Source organism: Chlamydotis macqueenii, unplaced genomic scaffold (genome assembly GCF_036417535.1).
Source record: "Chlamydotis macqueenii isolate bChlMac1 unplaced genomic scaffold, bChlMac1.mat HAP1_SCAFFOLD_179, whole genome shotgun sequence".
In the NCBI taxonomy this organism is placed as follows: Eukaryota; Metazoa; Chordata; class Aves; order Otidiformes; family Otididae; genus Chlamydotis; species Chlamydotis macqueenii.
In genome coordinates, this window is record NW_028239073.1 from 178321 (window position 1) to 187875 (window position 9555).

Here is a 9555-nt window from a genome sequence, read left to right on the forward strand (position 1 = left end):
CGGCCGGGAGCAGCATGGGGGTGTGCGGCCGGCGGGTCCCGGCGGCGGTGACGGGTGAGTACCGAGGGCACCCGTGAGGTGAGCGAGCCCCTTTCGTGGCTGCAGCGCTGTCTCCTGCCCGCCCGGGGAGCCTCAAGCCGCCCGCTCGGAGCCGAGCCGGGCGAGGGCAGCCCCGGGGAGTGACCCGAGAGCAGAGAGAAGGGAAGAGGGGCAGGAGGGGGCCCCCCCTCCCGGGCGGAGACGCCGGGCACCTCCCCAGCTCGCCAGAGCTCCCCCCGAGCCTCCCCCGGCCCCGTGCAGCTGCCCGCCGCTCCGGCGCGTCCCCTGAAGCCTGTCCCGTAGCACCGGGCCACGCCCTGCCCTGAAGGCTGCGAGGGGGGACCTCAGTGTATCTGGAGAATCCCCTGCGGCAGCAGGCGCTCCGGCCAGGGGCCGCGTGCGGTAATAACGGTCGCTGCTTCTTCTTTCCCTCTCCCAGAGGCCGTGGCTGTCCGTTCCTCCCTTGGGAACGCTGTTGACTGCACTCGCCTCAGGCTTGTGTGGGCTGTCTCTGCCCGGCCGCGCTCTCCTGGCGGTGCGGGAGCGAAAATGAACGGATGGAGCGCTTACTGCCTGTGGAGAGGAGCTGCTGCAGCTGAAGCTGGAGAGGCCACAGAAAGGTAGAGAAGAAGAAGAAACCAAAGGCCAGCCAGCCAGCAGCTGCCTCCCGCTGCAGGCCAGAGAGAGCCTAGCCTGCCTCTCCGGGTGAGGAAGGATCCCTCTTTGTACTCTTCAGCAGGCCAGACCGCCAGTGCGCACTGCACAGTCTGTACGTGGAACCTGAAGCACGGTACGGCCACATAGCGCGCGAGCGAGCGAGCGTGGGTGGGTGGCTACGTGTCTAGGAAGCTTTTTGTCTAAGAGCTGTAAGACACCCACGTATTCTCTTAGGTGGAGGACAGCCAAGTGGTCGGAGTTACAGAAGAGGAGAGAAGCAGAAAGCAGCATCTGGCCTGTCAGATTCTCCCAGCAGTGCCGGGAGTGAGAGCTGTGGTGAGTCCCCGGCCCCTGGGGCTCTGCCTCCTCTCTTGTGCGTCCCTGTCCTTCCCTGCCGCTCCCGTGACCCCTACCTTTCCCAAGCTGCTGTGATTTGTTGTTGTTGTTATTGTTTCCTTCTACCTCTCCTCTTCTGTCTGTCCTTGTATGCTCTTCCCCCTTTCTCTCTCCCTTTAAATCTCTTGTTCTACCGCTTCCTTTTGTTTTGTATCCCTGCACTTTTGTTCTGCTCCCTTTCCTTCCTTTGTTTGTCCTCTGTCTCTGTCCTGCGGCCCATTGCTGTTTTTGCCTTTTCCATCTCTTTGTCCTGATCTGCATCCGTCTTCTCCCCCCAACTAATTTCTCCAGCCTGTTTTCTGGCCTGCTTTTCTTTGCGCCTCTGCATGCCTGCCCTGTGCCTCTGCCTTTCTATCTCTCTCTTTCTTTTCTTATCTTTCTTTCTCTATCTCTTTGTCTTGCGTACTGTCACTGTTTTTTTTTTTCTGTTCTGTATCTCACTGTCTGTGACGTCCTCTGTGCCCCTGGATGTGTTTGCAGCCCCTGGGTGCAGAGCTGATGGCTGAGGACAGGCACAGGGAAGGGGGTGATGTGCTGTGGGGCTTTGGCAAGGGCCCCTGCTCCTGATGGGCTCCAGCTGGGGCTGGAGGTGGGGCAGCCCCACATGGGTCCAGTGAGGCTGAGGGTGGGCCTGGCCCTGGCCCTGGCCCTGCTGTATGAGGGGCCTCCAGCTGTAAAGGGGGCCGCCTGGGCATGGCTGCTGGAGGGGACTGAGGAGTGAATCACAGGCAGGTGCCTCCAGCAAGGAGTGGCTGGTCCATCTGAGCCCTCCCTGACAGAGCAGACACCAGGACGCAGTGCCAGGAGCTCCGTGCCTCTGTCGGCCACGTGTGCGAGCCACCACGTTCTGCTACATTTGTCATTCAGCCCTGTCCAGAACGTAGCTGTGGTAGAAGTTAGATAGCATGCATGGTCTTGCTAGAAATGAAGCCTGGAGCATTTGTTTTCTTGTAGGAAGCTAAAGCAGGTGGTTTTTGATAATGTTGTCATTGCATGTAATGACATACTTTTCTAGTTAGCTTGGTATGACACCTATTTTTTCTACCTACACCCCAGAAAAAGTAAGTTGAGCTTTGCGTCTCTCAGCATCTGAAGCACCACGAGCGGCAGTTGCGGCGTCGGACTTCTTGGCAATGAGTGGAGCCGGTGAGCAGAGCACTGCGGCGCTTTTGAGGAGGAGAGTGCCATAGAAGAGATTGGTGGTAAGTGGTGTGATGTTGAAGGGCGGTGCTGTTTGGTAGGTTTTATTTTTGGGGTTTTTTTTTTTGCAGATGGTGATGAGGAGCTGGGCGAGGAAGCGCCATCTTAGTTAGCATGGGGTTGTTCTTTTGAGGATGGAATCTGATTCCTGGCCGTTTGAGAGCTAAGTTGAGGGACCACAGCCGAGGAGGGAACAAGGTTGAAAACTGCAGGGAGGGTGTAGTAAATTGATGGGAGGAAGAGGGCTCCCTGGGAACAGTCTCTCTCGGGAAGGTGAAGGGGGAGACGTTACTGGTCAGTGTACGCTGGGCAAGAGTGTTGCAGCCTGGGGCGGTCTGCCTTTTATGCAGTCTCTAGGCTGGATAACGTTTGTGGGCCTGTAGAGGCGCTGGCAAGGGCCGGCGAGGAGCAGCACGAGCTTTCAGTGCTGGCACTTTTGGTGTGGCAGCAATCGTCTGACGTTCGTTATTTTGAGGCCTTTTTTCCGGTGGGTGGCCGTGCGGAGCTGACAGTGAAAGCGGGAGCACTGGCGTCCAGGAAATCCCAGAGCCCTCCTCTGCTCGGAGGCAGTTCACGAGGACAGAAGTGTTGCTGTGCTCCTTAACAAACAAATATTCAACTTGGCACATAGAGGGTGAGGAGATCTCGGCTGTACTTAGGGTTGAGAAAATGTATGTAGGCATCTGTGTCTGTCCCCTGCCTGTATGTAGGACAGCGGTTCGAGTGAAACTAAAGCTGCCAATGAGTCAAAAAAAGGCCCGGGTGTCTGAAAAATGCAAAAGCTTTAAAGGCCGGTATCAGCAGCTGTACCAAAGGTGCTGCAAGATACTCTGTCCTTCACGTGGTTTTAGTCCTGAGAAACCTCGCCCCAAAAGGAAGAGTTAGATTCCTGCCTAGCTTCAAACTAAGGGGTTTTTCCCTCTCTCTGCTGAATGTCTGCTGCCAGCGTTTCACCGTGGTCGCCCTTTCCTTGGCCGTGAAAGTACGAGATGGATGGAAAGGAGCCGCAGCGGTCTGCAAGTACAAGGTACGTCTGCGATGCGTGACTGCATTTTTCCTAAGGGACTTGCCGCATGGATTTTAGAGTGAATGTTAAGAATGTGGTGATTTTCCTTCTGTAGTCTTTTAACTAAATATTCAGACACAGGAAAAATCAAATGAGGTGTGGTCTGGAGCATAGTCTGGCCATGGGAAAAAAAATATTCTGGACAAGGAAAAAAAAAAAAGCCACTCAATTTGGGGATAGTTGGTGTGACCCAGTGGGAGACGGAGGGGTTCTCGCTGGGGATTACGCAGTGTGGGTCCATTGTCCGGTGTGGGTCATCTCGTGCAGGTTATGCCAGGTGAGTTACGTGCTGTGGATTGTCCTGCGTGGACTCCCTGCTATAGGTCATCCTTACGCACCTTTCTTCCCGCACGTACCCCTTGTCCTTGCGTGTCCGTCTCTCCCTCGTATCCGTCCCCACTGTCCCGCTCTGTGTTTCTCAGCCCTCCTGACGCGTGGATCAAACTCTACAACTCGGAGAGAGTTATAAAGCAGGCATGTTTATTTGGCACCGGGTGCGTGGGGGATTGCTTCTCCAAAAGCATGCACACTGACAGCACATTTTACCAAAAATGTATCCGGTGCAGGTACACACATTTCTAGGATTGCACAATACAGACATACATGTGCATAAGCGAGGCGGGGTTATTAAAAAACCACTTGCGTTAGCATTTCAGATCTGTCTCTGGTGGTCGTTTACTTCTTCAGGGGTCTGATCTTCCTCTAGATGAACTTCAGTCATTCACCCATGCTCTCCTTTCACTTGGGGATTTCAGCAGTTTCTGAACGACTCCTGTTATGTCCTTTGCTTGACATATTAGTCCTTGACTGAATACCAGTTTCTTGACAAGTACCAGTCCCTGATAAGCTTAAGTGAGTTTCAAGGCAAAGAGGATTGTTAGGCATTGTCTAGCAGACAGTTAGTCTCCTAAATCAAGCAGTATGCAGACAGTCAGTCTTCTAAATCAAGCAATATTTAGAAGACTGTTAATTCCCTGTATCACTTGCAAATGCTTTTCACTAAAACACCCCCCCACCGTGTGAGGTTTTCCTCCCTTGTGAGTTTTTTTTCCCCTGTGTTTTGCCCGTTGCGTGCCCTGCACTCTTGTTTTGTGTCCCTGTTCGACACCCCCCTTTTTGGCGCTGCCTCCCCATGACCCCTCTGTCTCGGTATCCTTGGGGTGCTGCCTGTGTTCCCCAACTTACCCAGTGCCCCCACCCCCAACTTTTATGGAGATTGTTTCCATTCTAAAATGAAAACACTCTAAATGTTTTCATTAGAAACTTACAAGTGTGTTCATTTATATCAGTTGCATGTCTTGGGTTTTCTTTTGCTGTATTTTTTTTTTTTGTTCCGCTTTTCCTTACCAGTGTTGGTTGTTTTTTTCCTTAATATTAAACTGTTTTTATCTCAAGACCCAAGAGTTGTCACGTTGACCTTTCTGAGTCTCTCCCCATCCCACAGGGTCGGGGGCAGTGAGCGAGCACAGTTGCTGGCTGGGGTTAAACCGCGGCACAAGGTCAGCTGCAAGCCCTGCCTGGCTGATGCTTTAGGCTGTCGATGTCATTCCTAGTGTCTTGACAGTTTGTCTTTGTTCTTTGTCATTGCTTTTTAGTGCCTTTTCCTCTGCTGTTTTGGGCAGCGGTGGTTGTGGAGCCGCTCCAGGTAGCCACTCTCTCAAGGGCAAGGGGGTGGCAAAGCCGCAAGCTGGTGCGCAGTCCGGTCGGACGAAGGCAGCCACCTGTCACTGTGGATCGGTATTCCGGAAGACGTAACTGAAGGCCGTCTGACCGGCAGCTGCCTGTGCTGCGTGCAAGAGACAGCCTGCCTCTCTGGGTGAGGAAGATCCCGTTTTGAAGGCCGCAGCAGGCTAGATCGCCAAAGAGCGCCGCAGGGTCTGTACACATAATTTAAAAAGGGGGCACGGTCAAGTACTGGGTGAGCGAGGCTGCGTTTCTAGGGAGCTTTGTCTCCTAAGAGCTGTAACGCATCCTCCTCTTTTCTTAGGTTGGGGACAGTCAAGCAACTGGAGTGACAGAAGAGGAAGGGAAGAGCAGAGAAAGAAGGGTCTGAACTGGCAAACTCTCCCTGGAGCGCCGAGAGCTGTGGTGAGTCCCGGGCCCTCGGGGCCCCTTCTCCCCTCCTCTCCATCCCAGGGCCTCCTTGGCCCTCCCCCAGCTGCCTCTCTTTCCCTTTTTCTTTCTCACGCTGCTGTGATTTTCTTGGCTTCCCTGTATCTCTCTTCTTGTTCTATTTTTTTTTTGTTTTCTCAGTCTTTCTCTTTCCCCTTCTCTCTCTTCTTGTACAGCACCCTTTCTTTTTCTATCTGGGCTCTTGTTCTCCCCTCTCCTCTTCCTTTTTTCCACCCTCTGGCTCTGTCCTGCAGCCCATCGCTGTTTTTTCCTTTTATTTCCCTTTGTGCCATTCTGCATCCTTCTCTTTTTTTCTTTGCAGTTTCTCTGGTCTATTTTCTGGCATTTGTTTCCTCCCTGTGCCTGTACGTGCTGCTCTGAGTCCCTGCCTTCCTGTCTCTCTCCTCCCTTCCCTTTCTTGCTTTATCCCTTTGTCTTGCTTGGTGTTGCTGTTTTTCTTCCATTCTGCCTCTCACTCCGTCCTGTTCATCTCTTGCTGTCTCTGGGCCTTCATGCTGTTCCCTGGCCCTTTTTATTAAGTTGATGTGCCTTTGTAGCTCTTTTGAGATCTATCTTTATCTCTCCAACCCCTGTGGCTCTCACAAGTGCATGCTCTCTCTCTTTCAATGCTTTTTTGTTCTGTCTGTCTTGCTCCCTGTCTTGTCGTTTCTTGCTATATCCCTTTCATAGAATCATAGAATCATAGAATCACATGGTTGGATGGGACCTATAAGATCATCTAGTCCAACCGTCTTCCCACTACCATTGCTGCCACAGCTACTAAACCATATCCTGTAGCTTCTCATCAAGCCGCCTCTTGAACACTGCCAGGGACGGAGACTCCACCACCTCCCTGGGCAGGCCGTTCCAGTGCCTTACCACTCTTTGAGAGAAAAAGTTTTTCCTCAAGTCCAATCTAAACCTCCTCTGGTACAACTTGTGGCCATTTCCTCGGGTCCTGCTTGTTGCCTGGAAGAAGAGGCCAAACCCCTGTTCATCACAACCTGCCTTCAGGAAGCTATAGAGTGCAGTGAGGTCCCGATCCTTGCTCATATTCATGTTCTTCTCTGTCCTGCTGTCTATCCAAGGTTTTTTTCCCACCCCCATCTCCGTCTGGCTGCTGCCATTTTTTTTCTCTGCCTTCTCCCTCTTTCTGTCTCTTTTCCTTGGTCAGTGTTTCCCCCCCCGCCATTTTGTCCCGATCTCACTCCTATTCCTATTTATTTTCCTCTTTTTGTCCTTTTCCTCTGCTTCCTTCCACTTTATTGTCTGTTTGTTTCTTTCTCTGTCCCGTTTGCTCTCCTGTCTTTTCTAACTGTGCTCCCCTGTACAGCTGGGTGTCTCTTCTTTCCTTTCTCTTTCCCTCACTGTTTTTTTCCTTTTCTGGTATCTCTCTCCCACTGCCTATCACAGTTGATTTTTCCTCCAGAGCTGTCCTGCTCTCTGTCCTTTTATTCACTCTCTGTCATTCTGTGCTGCTCCCCATGGTTGTTTTCTAATTTCTCCGTCTCGGTCCTGCAGGCCATTGCTTGTATTCATGTTCTTCTCTGTCCTCCTGACAATCTAAGGTTGATGGTTTTTTCCCGTCTCCATCCTGCTGCTGCTGTTTCTTTTCTCTGCCATCTCCCTGTCCCTCTTTCTGTCTCTTTTCCTTGGTCAGTTTTTTTTTTTTCCCTTTTTTGTCCAGATCTCACTCCTATTTTTTCCTGGTTTTGTCCTGTTGCCCTGCTTCCTCCTACTTTATTTTCTGTTTTTCTCTCTGTGTCCCGTTTGCTCTCCTGTCTTTTCTAACTGTATTCCCCTGTTCAGCTGGGTGTCTCTTCTTTCCTTTCTCTTTCCCTCACTGTTTTTTTCCTTTTCTGGTATCTCTCTCCCACTGCCTATCACAGTTGATTTTTCCTCCAGAGCTGTCCTGCTCTCCGTCCTTTTATTCTCTCTCTGTCATTCTGTGCTGCTCCCCGTGGTTGTTTTTTAATTTCTCCGTCTCGGTCCTGCAGGCCATCGCTATTTTGTTTTGCTTCCGTTCCCGTGCCCTGCTTTCTGTCTTTGTTTCTCTTTGCCTTTGTTCAGCCTCCCAGCATTTTTTCCTTTCCCATTCTGTCCTGCTCCCTATCCCTCTTGCTGTCCCAAATCTGGGTTTGTTTACCCAGTGCGCAGTACGCCAGGCTTATGCACGGAGCAGAGGTATTTACTTCTGTAATTTCTGCACAGCGATGGGTACTGTGGGCTAAACCCACAAAGCTAGCCCACCTGCTTGTAATGCTCAGTTTAAATTCTACATTCTCTGTCTTGCAGCTGCACGCTATTTGATTGTTTCCCCTCCATCTCTCTCTGCCTGCGGCTCCCTATCTGTCTGGTAAGCCGTCACTGTTATTTTTTTGTTTCTCCATGTCATTCTGTCTAGCTTCTCAGTCCCCGTTTTTTAATTCTTCCCTCTTCCCTGTATGCCAGTCGTGTTCCTATTATTTCACATTGTGTTCTGCCTGGTCCTCTGACCGTATTTATCCATTGCTCCCTCTCTGCCCTGTGGCCTGTCGCACTTGCCCATTTAATTTCTGCCTCTCTCTCTGTCCAGCTCCCAGTCTCTGGTTTTCCATTTCCTCCCTCTGTGCCCTCTAGCGTGTCGCTTTTCTCCTTTATCCAGCTTGCCGTCTCTGGCTCCCCGATGCACCTGATTTTCCATTCTGCCCCTGTTCTTTCTGTATGCATTGCTACACTGTTTGTTTTTTTTTCCCAGCTCTCTCTTTTTTTCAGGCTCCTTGACCCTATTTCTTAATTCTTCCCTCTCTGCCCTCTAAGCATGCAGCTGTATGATTTGTTTTGTGTTGTCCCCTTGCTGTCACCTCTTCTGTCCAACCTTTGATGTCCTGGCGTCCTGTCCCTGTTGTTTCACTGTTGTTTCATTCCTCCCTCTCTGCCCTGTTCTTGTTATGGCTTTAGCTTTCTCCATCTCTCTCGGTCTGGCTTCCTGCACCTAGTTGTCTTTACCTCCCTGTCGTACTGCCCAGCTCAGGTTTTTCCTGCATCTCCATCCTGCTCCCCATCCTTCTTTGCTGGTCTCTGTCCCGCTCCCTCTCCCTCTTTCTGCTGCCTCTCTTCCTCTCTCCACTGCTTCTTTGCCCACCTCTGTCAGGCTCCCTGTCCTTCTCTGTCCCCATCCTTCTCTCGCTATCCTGTTTCCTGCCTCGTGCTTTCTCGCTACGCCCCTCTGTCTTGCAAGCTGCCTCTCTTCTCTTCTCTTGTGGTGTTCCGTGCCCTGCTCTTTGTTTTTAGCAGCCTCCAAGTCTGCCCAGCAGCCCGGCGCTCCAGGACGCAGCCAACCCACCGTACGTTCCCTGCCGAACCAACGAGCGTGGCTCCTGGAATGACTTGGCAGTCGTTCCAGTGACACGGAGAGGGGATCGGAGGCTGCAAGCTCCAGAGCAGACTCGCTGCTCGGACTTATGTGCGTGACTGAATAAACACTCGCTGTCTCCTTTGACTTCATGGCTGCGTTTCTGCTCCCTTTGCCCGGGGCCATGGGAGGTGAGGAGCCCAGGGGAGGAGGTGATGCAGTGTGGGGGTCAGGCGATGGCCCCCAGTTCCTGCCGGGCTCCAGCTGTGGGCTGGGGCTGGAGGAGCCCCAGGTGCGGGCAGTGAGGGTGATGGAGGCGGCCCCTCCCTGTAAAGGGGTGGGTGCTGCTGGAGGGGCTGGTGCTGCCCTGCCCCGCCCCGGGTGGCCGTGGAGGGGCCAGTGCGAGCCACGGGGGGCGTGGAGCGGTCCCGAGCGCCGCCGGGCTGCGGCTGCGCCTGCAGCGATGGAGAAGGTGAGCGGGGCCGGGCGATGGACCGGCGGGTCTCGGAAAAAGCCCCGAGGAGCGCAGCGGCCGGGCTGGCGCGGTCTGTGTGCGGGTACAGGAAGTGGCGGGGGCGCGGCCGTGCTGCGGCGTGCTGCAGTCAGCGGTGGGGGCTGCCAGCGTCCGCGCTGGGGGTTGCGAGGCTCTGCAGTGGCGCTCGGCGCAGGGGTAACGGTGTGCCCCACAGGAACGGCTGCTTTGTGCGGCATGCTGGGAACTGTAGTCCTGGGGTACAGGGCTTGCGGTTGG

The 9555-nt window shown here is 53.2% G+C and overlaps 1 long non-coding RNA gene across 1 annotated transcript; it reads left to right on the plus strand.

Moving 5' to 3' along the window:
* The first annotated feature begins 565 nt into the window (after positions 1-565).
* LOC147596097 (uncharacterized) lies at positions 566-8956 on the plus strand. The gene is made up of 4 exons (XR_015261608.1): positions 566-659; positions 4954-5233; positions 5346-5446; positions 8744-8956. It is a non-coding gene; the product is annotated as an uncharacterized LOC147596097 (long non-coding RNA).
* Positions 8957-9555: the final 599 nt, after the last annotated feature.